The sequence below is a fragment of the Lepus europaeus genome, chromosome 13, assembly GCF_033115175.1.
Source record: "Lepus europaeus isolate LE1 chromosome 13, mLepTim1.pri, whole genome shotgun sequence".
Classification (NCBI taxonomy): domain Eukaryota; kingdom Metazoa; phylum Chordata; class Mammalia; order Lagomorpha; family Leporidae; genus Lepus; species Lepus europaeus.
In genome coordinates, this window is record NC_084839.1 from 39248236 (window position 1) to 39264553 (window position 16318).

Genomic DNA, 16318 nt, shown 5'->3' on the forward strand with positions numbered 1-16318 from the left:
TCCCACCGCCCCAGCCGCTCTTCCAAGCTTCCAGGGTTGGGGCTGCATTTCCACGTTCTGACGACGCTCACGGTCAGACAGTGTTTCAGTTCGCAGCACTGTCACTGTTGGAATGGTGGTGGCTTCTGGGACCATTGCATCTGGTAAGATACTGGTGCCAGAAGGAAGGAAGCTAAAGTAGTCGCTTTTTCCTCGCTGAATCTAGAAGTCTCCAGCTAGGACATGACCCGTGGGGTCATGAACAAGATAACTAATGGCAGGCTTATAGTCCATTTTTTAAAAAAGATTTTAACTACATCAGGAGTTAAACATTTTTATTAACTTGAGAGGAGGGCCAGGGTGGGAGGCTGGGGTCAAGGGAGATTGCATCTGCTGGTTCCCTGCCCAACTGACCGGGCCAAGCTGGGAGTTCAACCCAGGTCTCCCACAGAGTGGCAGTCACTTGCACCATCCCTGCTGCCTCCCAGGGTCCGCAGCAGCAGGAAGCTGGAGAAAAAGAGGCAGGAGTGAGCCTCAGTACTTCTGTATCAGATAAGGACATCTCAACCACCAGGCTAAACACCTGCCCCTGGAGTCCAAGTCTTAAAGTGATGTCGGCAGTGACAGGGACAGGAGACAGCTAGCTGAGGTCTGAGGTAGGAAGCCGGGGACAGAGGGCTCCAGGGACTCCAGTCTGATGCACAGGGGAAAACACCAGCGAAATGCACGGAAGGAACTCCTGACTACTGGAAAACAAGACAGACAGACTGAAAGCCAAACAGGATGCGGCTACACTGGACCCGTCCAGCTCGGACACTGGCTCCCCAGCAGCGAGTGGCTCACTGACATGCTTGCAAAGCCCTCTACAAGTGTCCTCCCGACCCAGAGGCTACATACAACCCCCTAGGCTGCTTCCCCAGGGCCATCTCTTCTGGGACCCTCTTGGGTTGCTGCTGGGGGCTTTCTCTGCCTTTTGCTCTCTCTTTTCACTTAATAAGCTTTTTTTGCCCGCTCACCTGCCATGTCCTTGCTCCTCATTCTTCAGTCCTGAGCGGCTAGAACTGCAGAGTGCTTGCAACAAAGCAGTTGTTTAAGGGTTGTTGCGAGTGAGAAAACTCAAGCCAGAAAGTTAGGAGAAAATGCTTTAGAAGCCACCAAGTACCAAGGTGTTATTATGAGCACCAGACTGGTGGATTAGGCCTGTATATAATGTCTGTATGCATTCCACGTGGCTCCAGGAGGAGGGTGGGTGACTATGAGATGGGCAGACTGGAAGCAAGGTTGAAGTGCGGCTGCACAGCCCCAGGCCCCCAGCAGGACAGAAGCCTGATACAGCCCTGGCCGACATGAGCTCATCAGAGCCAAGGGAGTCACAAAGCTGGAGCGAGTGCAGACTCAGGAGAATTTGGAACACGGGCAGAGCCAGCCCAGAGTGAAGGTTTTGATGCATGACAAGATACAGTTGAATAGAGATAGCTGTAGGTCTGTGTTCAAAGTTCAGTGTGGGGGATGCCTGGCCTGGCAGCTGCTTGCTGGCACAGGATCTGGGGTCTGCACTGTGTGTGCCCTCTGTTGTGCCAGCAGCGTGAGCCGGCTGCTGTGAACGTCACCTGGATACTGATGCATTACTGTATACTGCATTCATGATGTGGAGGCAGGGGCCACCGAGCAGCAGTCTATGGAGCAAACCTAGCCTGCAGACAGGCTTGCAAAGTGTTTACAGTTGTAAAAATTATTTATTTGATTTTAAAATAAGATTCATTTATTTTGAAAGTCAGAGTTGTAGAGAGAGAAGGAGAGATGGAGAAAGACCTTCCATCTGCTGTTTCACTCCCCAGATGGTTGCAATGGCCAGGACTGATTCAGACCAAAGCCACAAGTCAAGAGCTTCTTTAGGGTCTCCCATGTGGGACCAGGGACCCAAGCACTTGGTCTATCTTCTGCTGCTTATCCAGGTGCATTAACAGGGAGCCTGGTCAGAAGTGGAGCAGCTGGGACTCGAACTGGTGCCCATATGGGATGGCAGAGTTGCAGATGGCAGCTTTACCCACCATGCCACAGCGCTAGCCCTGGGGTTCGTGAGCCATCGCTTGCTTCCTAGAGTTCGCAATGGCAGAGAACAAGAATGGGAAGTGGAGTTGGGACTCCAACAACTCGGGCACTTCAAAATGGGCTGTGGGTAAGTGGTGTGTTAACTGCTGAGCCAAATGCCCATCCTGCTATCTACATTAAAAACCACAACGTTTGCCTACCTGTTGGGAGATTCCATAGAACGGCCCTGATTTCCAGTCTCTGGTGGCAAGTCAGAAGAGCAGCCGTTGAGGGCCATCCCCATGGGCACATATATGTATCATGTTCCAGGTACATGAGATCACCTTTAGAAAGGATTTCTTTCCTTTTTTTTTATGAAAAAAGTTTTAGGGGGTTGGTCTTATGGCACAGTGAGCTAAGCCACTGCCTGTGACACTGGCATCCTATATTGGAGAGCTGCCCTGGCCGTTGTGGCCATTTGGGGAGTGAACCAATGGAGGGAAGAGCTCTCTCTCTGCCTCTCTCTCTCTGTCTCTCTCTCTGTCTCAATGTCTTCAATAAATAAAGACTTAAAAAACAAAACTTTGATTGTGGTAGGCATTTGGTGCAGTGCTTAAGGTGGTACCCGGGACACTTGCATCCCATATCAGAGAGACTAGGTTTGGGTACTGGCTCTGAGTCTGATTCCAGCTTCCTGTTAATGTACACCCCAAGGGGAAGCAGGTGACCACTCAAGTACTTGGGTCTCTGCCTCCCACCTGGGGGACTTGGCTCCTGGTTTCAGCCTAACTCAGCCTGGCTGTTGTGGGCATCTCAGACAACATCTGTCTGTCTCTCTCTGCCTTTCAAACAAATGGAAAACAAAGGGGCCAGTGCTGTGGCATAGTAGGCTAAGCTTCTACCTGGGGCCCCAATTCATGTCCCAACTGCTCGTCTTCTGATCCAGCTCCCTGCTAACGTACCTGGAAAAGCAGCAGAAGATGGCTCAAGTCCTTGTGCCCCTGCACCCATGTGGGAGACCTGGAAGAAGCTCCTGGTTCCTGGCTTCAAATTGGTCCAGCTCAGACTTTTACAGACATTTGGGGAGTGGGCCAGCAGATGAAAGACCTCTTTCTCTCTAACTCTGCCTCTCAAATAGATAAAATCCTTTAAAAAAAAAAAAGGAAAAGAAAAACCCAAAACCCCAAATCCTTCCGTTCTCCCCACCCCCCAACCTGGCTCAGCCCCCTGGGCTACTGTCACAGCCACATGCTTCTCTCATTGATGGAGACAGAGGGGATCCCGGAGATCCGGCGGCTGGCAAGGGCCCGTCTCCCAGTTCCCCATGGCCCTCCTGGCTGTGTGCTGCCACTCTGGCCTGGGACAAGGCCGCTCCCTGGGGCCTCTCTTAGGAACCCCACCCTCAGATTTCAATCACTCCCCAAAGGCCACCCCCCTGACACCTTCACGGCAGGCACTGGGATTCATGTTCGAACTTCGTCAGGGCGCAGGCTTTCAGAGCACGGTGCCCTCCGGCCTTGGCTTCTCACTGCTTCCTCCTAGCCATCTTTCAGCTGTTCCTTCTAAATCACACGTATTTGCTTTCTCCTCTGTGTATTGGCAAAGAGGACAGTGAGGAGTCTTGGGTGGCTCAGCAGGGGAAGCGATGACCCCTGGCTACCTGCCTGCCTGCTCACCTGCGGGCCACAAGACACCCACCGTGGAGAGGGAGGCGGGGGCAGAGAGCAGGTGTCCGTACACCGCCATACAGTCCCTGCCAGCACTGAAGCTACAAAATGAACCGGCTGCAATGCTTGGATTTTCCCAGCTGGGGGCGTCCATGCTCCGGGGAAGCCTGGCGGGCGAGGAGCCGGGCCCTCTTGTTGCAGTTCCCCGCCTTTCCTCACAAGTCCTGGACGCGATGGAGCTGCCCGCGGTAAAGCAGGTGCCCCGAGGCCTCCTCAGTCAGAACAGTCAGCCGTCCACGCTGGCCACGTGGGAACTCCGAGGAGCGTGGGAATTGGAGAGGAGAGTCCTGAGGATGATGCGTCTCCAGTGTTGGTGGAAGAAGCGACAGACATGGTCAGGGCGGCCCTAGAGAAAGAATACGAACGTAGAACGAGAGCCCTGGAGACAGAGGCGGTGCGGACCTCAAGGAGGCAAACTTGCTTTTGAAATGATTGGCACCGTGCAGGACTGGGACGAGAGTGTGCCCTGCTTTCAAAGGGTTCGAGCAGACCCTGGAGCATGGTGGGAGAGAGTCTAGCATTGGCTGGGAGGTTGGTGAGGATTCTAAGATCGCTTAAGGTTGTAGTATTCTTAGTTAAGAAAGGGAGACTCTTGAAGCCACTGGTGCACACCCCAGGTGCCCACGTGGCCAGCGCTAAGTTGAGCCAAAGGCTGAGCCAGGAAGTCAGCTGGAATCCTATGATGTAGGCGGCAGGGGCTCGATGTCTTTAGTCACCACCTACCATCCCCCAGGAGCTGCAAGAGCAAGAAGCTGGAGCCCACGGTCCTCAAGATGGGGTGCAGGTATCTCACCGCTGGGGTTCGCGACTGGGTCTTCACCGCCGGGCAGAGTGCCTGCCCCACGGTTCTGTTTTTAGGAAGTGACGTTCTGCACAGCAGAGTTTGTTCTTCTCTCTCCAGTATCTGGTTCCCCTTTCTTCTGGTGCCATGCTGTGCCACTCCAGACACAATGAACCACGCGGGCAGCCTGAGGCGGCATGGACATGCACCTGCCTGGCGGCCACGCTGTGCACTGGTTGGTTCAGAGATGGGCATGTGACCTCGAATAAGCCAACCAGAGTGCATTGTATTTTTCTGTCTCCAAGTGTGTGGGAAGTGTCATGTTTTCTTTTTGTTTAGAAATATAAAAGATACGCAGATGTGTGATGGGGTCTGTCCTTGTGAACCCATGGTGAGTTGAAAATATCCCACATTGAAAATGCACTTAGAGGCCAGTGCTGTGGTGCAGTGGGTTAACGCCCTGGCCTGAAGCGCTGGCATCCCATATGGGCGCCGGCCTGGGAAAGCAGTGGAAGATGGCCCAAGTCCTTGGGCCCCTGTACCCATGTGGGAGACCCGGAGGAGGCTCCTGGCTCCTGGCTTCTGATTGGTGCTGCTCCGGCCGTTGCGGCCAATAGGGCAGTAAACCAGCAGATGGAAGACCTCTCTCTCTCTCTCTCTCTCTCTCCCTCTCTCTGTCTGTCAAATAAATAAAATAAATCTTACAAAAAAAAAAAAAAAAGAAAGAAAGAAAGAAAATGCAAAACCCAGGATCAAGTTGAAAGACCATGAGTGGGGCTGGTGCTGTGGCTCACTTGGCTAATCCTCTACCTGTGGTGCCGGCACCCTGGGTTCTAGTCCCGGTTGGGGCACCGGATTCTGTCCCGGTTGCCCCTCTTCCAGTCTAGCTCTCTGCTGTGGCCCGGGAGTGCAGTGGAGGATGGCCCAAGTGCTTGGGCCCTGCACCTCATGGGAGACCAGGAGGAAACACCTCGCTCCGGGCTTTGGATTGGTGCAGCACGCCGGCCATAGCGGCCATTTAAGGGGTGAACCAACAGAAGGAAGACCTGTCTCTCTGTCTCTCTCTCACTAACTCTGCCTGTCAAAAAAAAAAAAAAAAAAAAAAAAGAGGAAGAAAGAAAGAGAGAAAGAAAGAAATACCATGAGTGGGACCATCGTAAGCTGCGGGCTGGCTGTAACCCAGGGTTTTCGCAGCTCCCAGCAGCCGTCTCTCTGGCCTTGGTGAGGCCTGCTCATCCCATTCTATCGAGAGTTCCCAGGTTTTATATTGGTTGTCTCGTCACTAGGCTGTAACTTCCTCCCGTGTGAAGCCAGTATGGACACAACAACTATTTAATGAGTGGACGCACAGGTAATAGAGAAGGAACAGGTGGAAACAAGCCTGAAGGGGAGTCCAGAGCCCGCGCCCAGCTGTGGCTGGTGTGCCTTGCAGGTTGAGGTGCCTGGTGTTTGGGAAGTTCTTCAGAGTTGTTCCAAGGTCTTGCCACTAAGGGCGTGCCATGCCTTGCCTCCGGTGGCTTACTGTGGCTGGGAGAGTAAGGCTGGCACTGATGGCAAAGAAAGACCATGGCCTGCAAGTATTGGAGCTCCAGGCACCTGCAGGCTTGTGAGAGTGCAGATTCGTGGGCGACTCCGTGGGCCTCCTATCCCCCAACCTGTAGTGTATTTACCAAGTCCTGGAGCTAGACTGCGAGGAGAGGGGTTCACCTGGAACACGCCCGGTTTCAGCACCAAGGTCTCAGGGTTCCTGGCCACTCTGTGTGTTTGTTACCCTAGGCTGCAGGGGCTCGGGGAGGCAGCTGGTGGCTGAAGCAGCTGCTCATGGTTCCCTGCTGAGGCTGAGATGGGAGGGCGTCTCCTCTTTCTTTGGCTCTGCTGGTGTCTGTCCTGTGGCCCTGAGCGGGCCTAGTTCTCCCGGGCACCCAGCCTGCGGCAGGAGGGAGAGGAAACCATGGGCTGAGCACCTGCCTGGGGCCAGCCGCTACTCTGTGACCTGTCTTACCTCATCTATTCCCCTTCATTAATCCCATTTTACAGGTAGGACATGGAAGCTCAGTAAAACTGTGCAATTGCGGCCGGTGCCGCGGCTCACTAGGCTAATCCTCTACCTGCGGCGCCGGCACCCCAGGGTTCTAGTCCCGGTTTGGGGTGCTGGATTCTGTCCCAGTTGTTCCTCTTCCAGTCCAGCTCTCTGCTGTGGCCCAGGAGTGCAGTGGAGGATGGCCCAGGTCCTTGGGCTCTGTACCCGCATGGGAGACCAGGAGAAGCATTTGGCTCCTGGCTTTGGATCGGCGCAGTGCGTCGGCTGTAGCAGCCATTTGGGGGGTGAACCAATGGAAAAGGAAGACCTTTCTCTCTGTCTCTCTCACTGTCTAACTGCCTGTCAACACACACACACACACACACAACTGTGCAATTGCCCAGATTCTGCAAGACAGAAGCAATGAGAGAAACAAAGTCTGCCCCCCTCATAAACCCAGGCGTTCTCTGAGGGCCGGGAGGTCAGCAACGTGGCCAGGACCTCAGGGTTGTCCTGGCACTACACCGAGAACCAGTAGAGGTTTTTTTGGGCCAGCTTCGAGTCGTGGCGCCTGGCTGCAAGTCGGAAGTCTACCACTCAGTGGCGCTGTGGCTCTGCCTTTGAGGGCTCTCAGTCCCGGAGCCCAGGGCCGGCCGGCCACAGAACCCTCCACATACAGGTACTTCCTTTGCAGCCTGGGGCCTAACGCAAAACACACCTGCAAAAGTGGCGCGTGCTCCTTCCTGGCAGGTGTGGGCGGGAGGGGGCTTAGGAATCAAGAAACACTTTTACTGCCTTACAGAATGTTTTGGCCAAGTGCGGTCTGGGCTGGAAGAACTGGGAGGCAGAGGAGAGCAGGGCCCCGGGTACCCCAGCAGAAGAGAGATGGCCTCGGGCGTCTGGCCGCTGCTTGCCTACTGGCCACCGATGTCCTCCCCAGAACAGTCCCTTGTGGACTTGCCTGCACCTGCTGTTTGGGAAAATGACTCCAAGAGGGCTCAGGCCTTGAGAGCTGGCCCTGTAGCACCTGTTCTGTATATGGGGGCTCAGTGATTGAAGAGTCTCATCCCACCGCGACCGCAGCAAGGCTTCGAGTCTCCTTCTCGCCTGCACCAGCTCCACGTGGAGACTTCTGAGGAGCTTCTCGGGGCGTTGGGACAGGGGCTGCTTAGGGGACAGACGTGGCCTCACAATCCCACTGTCCCCTACTCTCTGGGCTGAGGGCCCTGGCAGAAATCCCACCACCCCTTCCTCTTTTTTTTTTTTTTTAACTATTAAAACCTCATCCATCCATTGTTCATACAGAATCAATTAAAATATTTTATTTGACATAGATAAAAAATGTCACTTGAAAATTCTATAGGCAAAACATAGGTTCAAAGTTCAGAGTTCAAAGTAGGTGCCCTTTTTCTGTTACTGAATGGACAGCCCGACCACCGGGTGTTCCCCACAGAAAGGCAGCCTGGACACTGAGACGACTCATGGGGACGTGTGCTAAGAGCGTCCCCCTGCGCCTCTCGCACTGGGACGTCTGGACACACGCAAACTTCAGCTTGTTAGTCCTGACTTCCCCGGGGTGAGCTCTCCTACGCCGGCAAAGCCTCTTTCTTCTCCACCCTCGAGGCGCTCACGCCCCCTCGCAGGTGTTGCCAAGGGTGATGTGCGTGGTGGGTGGAACCCACGGCCGGCGTGGCCACCTGAGGACTGGGCTCTCAGGCCTGTCTCGGAACCTCCTGGAGTCTCTCACCGACGGGAGACTGTCGTGGCAGGACAAGCAGGAGGAGAGGGGTCCGGGGGCCCCCAGGACAAGCAGGAGCTGTTCTCTGCTGGCAACCTGGACGCCCGTGTCCTCCAGGCCAAGGTGCGGAGCAGGAGGCGAGGGTGGGGACCGCGAGCAGTTGTGGGAGGCACTTGGGGAGTCCTGCCCGCCGTGCTGCAAAAGTCCAGGGCCTGGGGACCTGGGGCATAGACTGCGAACTGTGAGCAGGGCCCCGGGAGGGCCTGGGTGGGCGGATCCCGGCCATCGGGGCAGGTGTCCGAGGGAACCCCTGGCAGCCGGCTGCCCTTGCTGCGGCTTACAGCGTTTGGGACTCCCGAGGAGGCACTCGGTGTGTGCACGGGGTCTTCGGGGCGCTCCTGGGAATGCGTGGTACGACACCGCCGTGCACACTTTCACATTTTCTGCACCGCAAGGGACAGCTTTTCGCTCCATGCTTCTGTGACCCTTCGGACATGCGCTCATACGTGTCGGGCTCTGCGCCAACCGCAGGTCGCTGCCTGGCGCCTGTGTCCCAGCAGGGCGATGCACGGCCCCTCCTCCCTCAGCCCTCTCCCTGGTGTGTGCTGGGGGGCGGGGGGCCCTCTTGTGAGCGCCAAGGAGGAGGAGGAGACGCAGCTCTTGGCTGGAAGGCAGGACCTGAAGCCTTTAAGTGCCCCCATCGTGTGACCTCAGGCTGCATCCCGCCCTTTCTCAGGCATTAGTTTCCTTGTCCGATCTTGCTGCAGCCTGCACACCAGGTGGCTAAGGGAGCAGGTGAGGCTTAGCTCTGGGAAGGGAAAGGGAATTGTGCAGGCCCAAGAAGCCTGACGCAGCCTGGCGAAGGCGCTGAGAGGCTCGCGGTCCACCTGCTTGCTTCTCCTCGTGGGACCAGCAGGTGGCAGCATTGCCCTCTGCATGTGCTCATCTCCACCCTTCTCCCCAGGCCTCAGTTCTACCCAACATTCCCAACTCCCTGGAGAGCTAGGGAGAGGCAAGTGCCCTGCGTGAAAAGACCTGGAAAGAATGAAAACCTTGTCCTTCCCCTCGAAAACACACAGAGCAAGCCGGGGGCAGCCCGGTGTGTGTGAGCCCAGGAGGGCCCGGTGAGCACCGGGGCTGCAGGGAGACCTTGTCCAGCACTGTCACCAGCAGGTCCCACACCTCCTGCAGGAGGCAGCTTGGGGCCTGGAGGCCAGAGTCATTGTCCTTAGTCGGAAGTGGGGCAGTGGTGCATCCAGGATTGCAACTAAAATTTAAAAAAATCTATTAGAGAGAGACTGACTCATGTGCTGATTCGCTCCCCAGAAATTCCAGCCTGGGGCCTGGCTAGACTGCAGTTGGGAGAACTCAATCCAGGTCTCCCGCATGGGTGGCAGGAACCCAATTACCTGGCCGGCACCGCCTCCCGGGGTCTGCCTTGGCAGGAAGCTGGAGTCGGGAGCTGTGGCGGGGATCTAACCCAGGCGGGCATCTTAACCCCTGGGCTGAATGCCCACTCCCAGGGTTGAACGTGTGACTCCCCTGTAATCTCTCTGTGCGGAGCAGAAGTGGTTTCCTTCTATATTAGTCTATAACGAACCTGGCCTTTCCCCTGCCTCTGACCGTGTGATCAGTGAGAAAAACAGCGAAATGTTCGACTTAAGCATCATGACCTGACAGGCCGGCTGTGGTGCTAAGTGGGTTTAATTTCTCTCAGGTAAAAGTGCTCGGTTCTCAGGCCTCCCCCCCTCCCCCCCAGTTTCTCCCAGCCAGGTGGCGCTGGGGTGTGTGCGCCGACAAGGGCAGCTGTGGGGCCTCGGGCAGGAGGAAGGAATCTGGATCCCGGCTGTGGCGTCCTTGGGTTTCCTGGTGAGAGCCCTCAACCTCCACAGCCACTGGATGTACCTGAAGCCGAGTCCGGGGAACGCATGGTCAACGGCCACAACGATGGCTCCACGTGCGTGAATTTTCAAATATCATCCCTGTGTGCTGGAAATGCTAGGATGGAACCCAAGGAGACAGAACAGCTAAAAGAGGGAGGCTTCATCCCCAAGCAGAATTCTCTGTCCTGCTGGTGTGGCACTGCGCTCTTCCCAGGAGCTCCACTGTGGGTGAGCAGCAGGTGCTGCCCAGGGCTGGTGTTGCCGTGCGGTGGGTTAAGCTGCATCCCATAGCTCAATGCTGGCTGCTGTCCCAGCCGCCTTGCTTCTGATCCAGCTTCCTGCCTTCCTGCTAAGGCACCTGGGAAGGAGATGGCTCAAGTGCTTGGGTACCTGCCACCCAGGTGGAAGACCCAGATGGAGTGCCTGGCTCCTGGCTTTAACTTGGGCCAGCCCTGGAACAGCAGATGGAAGACATTTCTCTCTCTCTCCCTCTCTCTCAGAATAAATAACGAGTGATAAGACAGCCTGCCCAGGAGGGATCCTTTCTGAGCGGAAGGACTGGGCAGATTTCCTTGGCCCAAAGGAGGCGTTCCTAGGGCAAGAAGAAGGCTGTGATTGGTGGGGTATGGTCCTGGCTTCCTCATTTGCCTTCTCCTATTGGTGGAAAGATGATGCAGGAGCTTCAAGCCAATAGGGACCTGGGGAAAGGGGTAGGGTGATGGGTAGTATTCACTGCCTCCCCCCCTCCAGGGCTGGTGCAGGCAGCGGGGGAGGGGAAGGGGAGGCAGTGGAGAGGAGGGGGTGGGCAGTCCATGGTGTGAGTGCCCCTCCCTCACATAGCTCACCAGGACGGGGTCTCCCTAGACAGGGCTGAGGCTGATGGACACACTCAAGGGCACTCAGCGGTACAACTGGCTGGACACACCCGTGTGTGTTTGTGCGTGTGACCATGTGAGTACCTGTAGGACTCGTAGAGTCTTGGCTAATGTGATACGCACACAACAAATTTCAGCTGTTCTTTTTATTAAAAAGTATATGTTTAGGGGCTGGCGCTGTGGTACAGTGGGCTAAGCCTCCACTTGTGGCACCGGCATCCCATATGGGTGCCAGTTTGTATCCTGGCTGCTTCTCTTCCAATCCAGCTCTCTGCTATGGCCTGGGAAAGCAGTAGAAGATGGCCCAAGTGCTTGGGCCCCTGCACCCATGTGGGAGACCTGGAAGAAGCTTCTGGCTCCTGGCTTCAGATCGGGCCAGCTCCAGTCACTGTGGCCATTTGGAGAGTGAACCAGCAGATAGGAGACATCCCCTCTGCCTCTCGATAAAATCTTTTTTTTTTTTTTAAAGTATATATGTATTATTTTCATCTACTTGAAAGGCAGAGTGGTGGTGAGAGAAGGAGAGAGAGAGAGAGATTGATCGATCAATCGATCTTCCATCTACTGATTCGCTTCCCAAAGTCTCAGGACAGCCAGGGCTGGGCCAGGGTGATGCAGGAGCCAGGAACTCCATCTGGGTTTCCCGTGTGGGTGGCAGGGGCGCAAGTACTTGAGCCTTCACTGCTGCCTCCCAGGTGTGCATTGGCAGGAAGCCGGATGGGAAATGGAGCGGTCGTTTGAACCCAGGCACTCCGATATGGGGTGTGGGCATTCCAAGCGGCGTCTTAGCCGCTACAGCAAACGCCTACCCCAGGTGTTATTATTCACCCCACCTAACAGGTAGCCCTATGGAAGTATTCAGTGAACATTCCGGGGGCTGGCGCTTTGGGCTTACCTCCTGCACTAGGCCTTGACAGACCAGGCTAATCATCAAAATGGACTCCCTCACGCTGAAGTCCCCTGTCATGGAGCTGAAGCTAGGCTGCAGATCTGACCTTCCACGAAGTCGCGAGTACACAGCTAACAGCCACATGTCCCACACAGGCTGGTTTCAGCTGGCTTGATCATTAAGTTCCCTCTCCCTTAATCCTTATAGAAAAGAAGTAACTTGGAGAAACCTGTTACTAACCAAGCAGGTATTTTCCTATTGTTCCATCTCCCTGTCCTCACCTTGCAAGGAAGGGCACTTTGCAATGACAGATCTGTCTTTTGCATTTTTGTTCTGCTTTCTTCAGCTGTTTTCTGAATATAAAACCAACCTCCTCTGCTGGGTTCACTGGATCATTGATTCTGTTTTATGGAATGAAGTGTAGCCTGACTCCAGAATGCAATATAAAGCCAATTAAGGGCTTTATGTTGTAATTTTGTCCTCGGACAGGGGTCAACTCAAGGTCACAAGGCTAGTAACTGGTAAACTTGGAGTTCAAGCCAAGGCCGTTGGCCTCCAAGCTGGCGCAGTAGCCAGCAGCTGTTCTGCCATCTTGCTCGTGACACTGTGACATCCACGCGTGGGCTCTGTCACAGACCTGCACGCAGGATTGAAGAAACTTCTGACTTACAAGGGTGTGGACGGCCACCTGCATGCTGGACCAGAGGCTCAGAACCTCCTGGAACTGGGTCTTGTCTTGGTGATGGGCTTTCCCACGGCACCGATGGTGCGCCCTTCGTAGCAGTTCCTGGGCCCACAGCCTGAGCACTTTTGGGACATTTGAGGAGGAGGCCAGTCCTGTCTTCACCTCCGGTGGACAAATCAAGTGTTGGCTTGGTGTGAGGATCCGGGGGCCCCGGACTCTCCCTATGCCATCGTTGGCTGAGAGTGCCGCATGCCGCCTGGCCCGGGTGTGTCTTCATTCGCTGTGCGTCCTCGTCTCTGGCTCTTGTTCCTCCCCTTCTGCCCAGAGCCAGGTGTCCCCCAGCTGGGGGGGAGGGATTTCAGCAAAAGGAGAGGGCACGGAGGCTCGGCCAAGCCTTGGCCTGCGGGCTCCTTGGTGTTCTGTGGCCCCCAGCTGAGTACACGCTGGGCCGGATGTGGGCTTGGATCTGGAGCCAGGCATGGGTGGGGCTGGGGAAGGAATTCTTTTTATTTATTTATTTTAATTTTTTTGACAGGCAGAGTTAGACAGAGAGAGACAAAGGTCTTCCTTTTCCGTTGGTTCACCCCCCAAATGGCTGCTACTGCCAGTGCGCAGCGCCGATCTGAAGCCAGGAGCCAGGAGCTTCCTTCTGGTCTCCCATGCAGGTGCAGGGCCCAAAGACTTGGGCCATCCTCCACTGCCTTCCCGGGCCACAGCAGAGAGCTGGACTGGAAGAGGGGCAACCGGGACAGAACTGGCGCCCCAACCAGGACTAGAACTCGGGGTGCTGGCGCTGCAGGCGGAGGATTAGGGAAGGAATTCTGATCCCAGGCTGTGCTGGGGACTTTGAGGTTCTCTGACCCAGTTCCCCCCATCTTACAGTGCAGAAAACCAAGTCTCTGCACTGGGGGCGGGGGGCAGGTAGGCCTGCGATCCCACTCCCACTCTGAGCCCAGTGTTCCCTGTCACAGAATGGGCTCCGTGGGGGGACAACACAGCTTCCTAAATGCACAAGTTAGGGAAATTGAGGACCAGCCCGAAACACAGACATCCAAAGTCAGTTCCCTCCTCGGTGTGGCTCACTAAGTCTTAATCCAGACCCAAGGAGACGTTCTAAAAAGAACGTTGGCTGTGGCTTAGCTGAAACACCGTAGGCACCTGTGCTCCAGCCAGGCCTAGCCCCGGGGCCACACGAAGACTCCCGGCTGCCAGCACCAGGCCTTGGCTGCAGGTCTGGTGTTCTCCAGCACCAGCCGGGCTGCGGGATGGCTCTGGGCATGGGTCCACCCTTGCCGTGTCCCCTAACCAGGTCCTAGGCCGGCCCAGGCCGTCAGACATGGCTGGGGCGGGGGGGGCGGGGCTGGCTCTGCAGACCGGACCACTGGGCTTCTCGTCCCCCAGCCTGGCCCCATGCCCCTCACTGGCCTTTTCAGGTTGCCTATGCGTTCCGTCTGGCCCCGCAAATCCCCTACATCTCTCTGGTTACTGCAGTCCTCTGGCCTCTGTCTTGGTCAGATTCCTCCTCTATGAATTCCAGTGATATCCCTACCCGGAGAAGAGCCTCCGTGGAGGCCCAGACACCTAGGTCTGCGCATTAAATATTTCACTTACAAAGCAAGCTGTGTCTTTCTTTCTTTCTTTCTCTTTCAAGACATTCACTTATTTAAAAGGCAGAGTTACAGAGAGAGAGAGAGAGAAAGAGATCCTCCATTGGCTGGTTCACTCCCCAGATGACTGAAATGGCTGGGGCTGGACCAGGCTGAAGCCAGGAGCCAGGAACTTCTTCCAGGTCTCCCATGTGGCTGCAGGGGCCCAAGCAGTTGGTCTGTCACCTGCTGCCTCCCAGGGTGTGCATCAGCAGGAAGCTGGAATCTGAGTGGAGTGGAGATGTGGACCCAGGCACTCTGCTATGGCATGCAGATGTCCCAGATGGTGACTTAACCACTGTGCTAAACTCCTGCCTCTTAACATTATTAGTCATATACGTTTTTTTAAAGTTATTTTTCTAACAACCTTCAAAATGATTATTAAAATTAAAAGACAAATATAACAAGTGATGTACCTGATAAATTGTACGTAAGGCAAAAATTTAAGTAAAATATTTAAATAAATCTGAGTTTTTAATTTGTCTTGAAAGTTTCATGAACTCTTAAATATTTGTACAAAAAACTGAGAATTGCAGCATTGTTCCATGTCTGTCCGGCTGCCAGTGTAAAGAATCAGTGTCACGCTTCACGCACGCCACATCTTGACGTACATACATGCAGATGGAGGAGAAGTATGAATTATTCATGCCGGAAAATACTCCTCAGCTACCATATGCAACCGTGGCAAATGCTGTGCTAATTTGTGAGTACCCCTGGAACCCCAAATAGAAGGAAGCCAAGGCTTGCTCCACAGTGCGCTGCTGCTGGCGGTCTCACTGTTGGAGAGGAAGAATCCCATCACTCTCCGCCTGACCTCAGAGCGTCCTCCGAACGTCTCTCCTGCACCCGGAGTAGGAGCCATCGCAGACGTGGGCAGCCGCATCACCACAGGCTCTCAAGGCCCGCAGATGCAGCCTCTTTCGGAATCAAGGCCTCCACAGTGTCCACCACGAGGACGGATGGCTAGGGCGAGAGTGCGTGCTGCGCTGGAGCCGAGCGCGGCTGGCCTTTCAAGCGTGTGTCTGTGCGCATGCGTGCTTGTGCAGGTGCGTACAGCTGACCCTCCCAAGTGTAGGGCCGAGCAGCGGCCTCTCTTGCCTATGCTAAGAGCAGTGCTGTTTCCAGCCGCCCGGGGCAGAGGTCTCTTGTGTTTGTCTCCTGGGAAACTGGGATTCTGGCCCTTGGAAGACCATTCTCTGGCTCCGACTTGACTGTTGGGTTTGAGGCACACAGTATCTCATAGTTTTTAGACTGATGTAATAGTTGGGACATTTTGGGCTGCAAGTGACAGAAGCCCATTTCACACAGGCTTGAGCAAAAATGGGAATAGTTGGCTCCCAGCACTGGCAAGTCCAAGGGCAGAGATCCAGGGCCGGGAGTTGTTTTTAGAGCCGGGGGCTGGGGAGCCCTGTGACTGACAGACGCTCCCCCGGCCCAGGACGCCTGGAGGGGGGAGCCACCAGATGACAGTGCGTCCTCCACCCCGGCCGTAGCTTCTCCTGGAGCTTGTGCTGGACACCGGGGCCAGACTCCTCAAGGGCTCAGGGCCCGGGCACTGGCTTCCCGAAGCTGCTGGCTGCCTGGGGCCGAGTCCTCCCCCACTGGTGTTGCAAGCGCCCTGGTGTGCGTGTGACAGCTCACGGGCAGAGGAGAGATGACTGACACACCCAGGCCCCCGAAGGCTGCGGCTTTCTGGGCACAGGTTCCCGCGTCCTCGAGTCCCCCAAGGACGGCTTCCCCCAGAATCTCGGGGTTGCACTTGTGCAATGTGGAAAGGCCTAGCGGTCAAAACCTGCCAGGCCACCGTAGGCCATGCCCTCGGAGCTCTGCTGGCCGGCCTGGGGTGGAGACCGGCGCTTCACACGCAGCTCGGCCCCTCCACGCTGACCTCCTCGTGGGTGCGGCTGGGCCGCCTCCTGCCCGTCCCCCTCAGCCCCAAGTCCCCAGCGCTTCCGATGCACACGCCCTTCGAGGCTGCTGGACAGACAGCAGGGCCGCTAAGGCGTGTTCCCGGCTGCCGCCCCGCCGCTGCCGCCCTGGCCCGGAGTCTACAGGCTGTGTGTG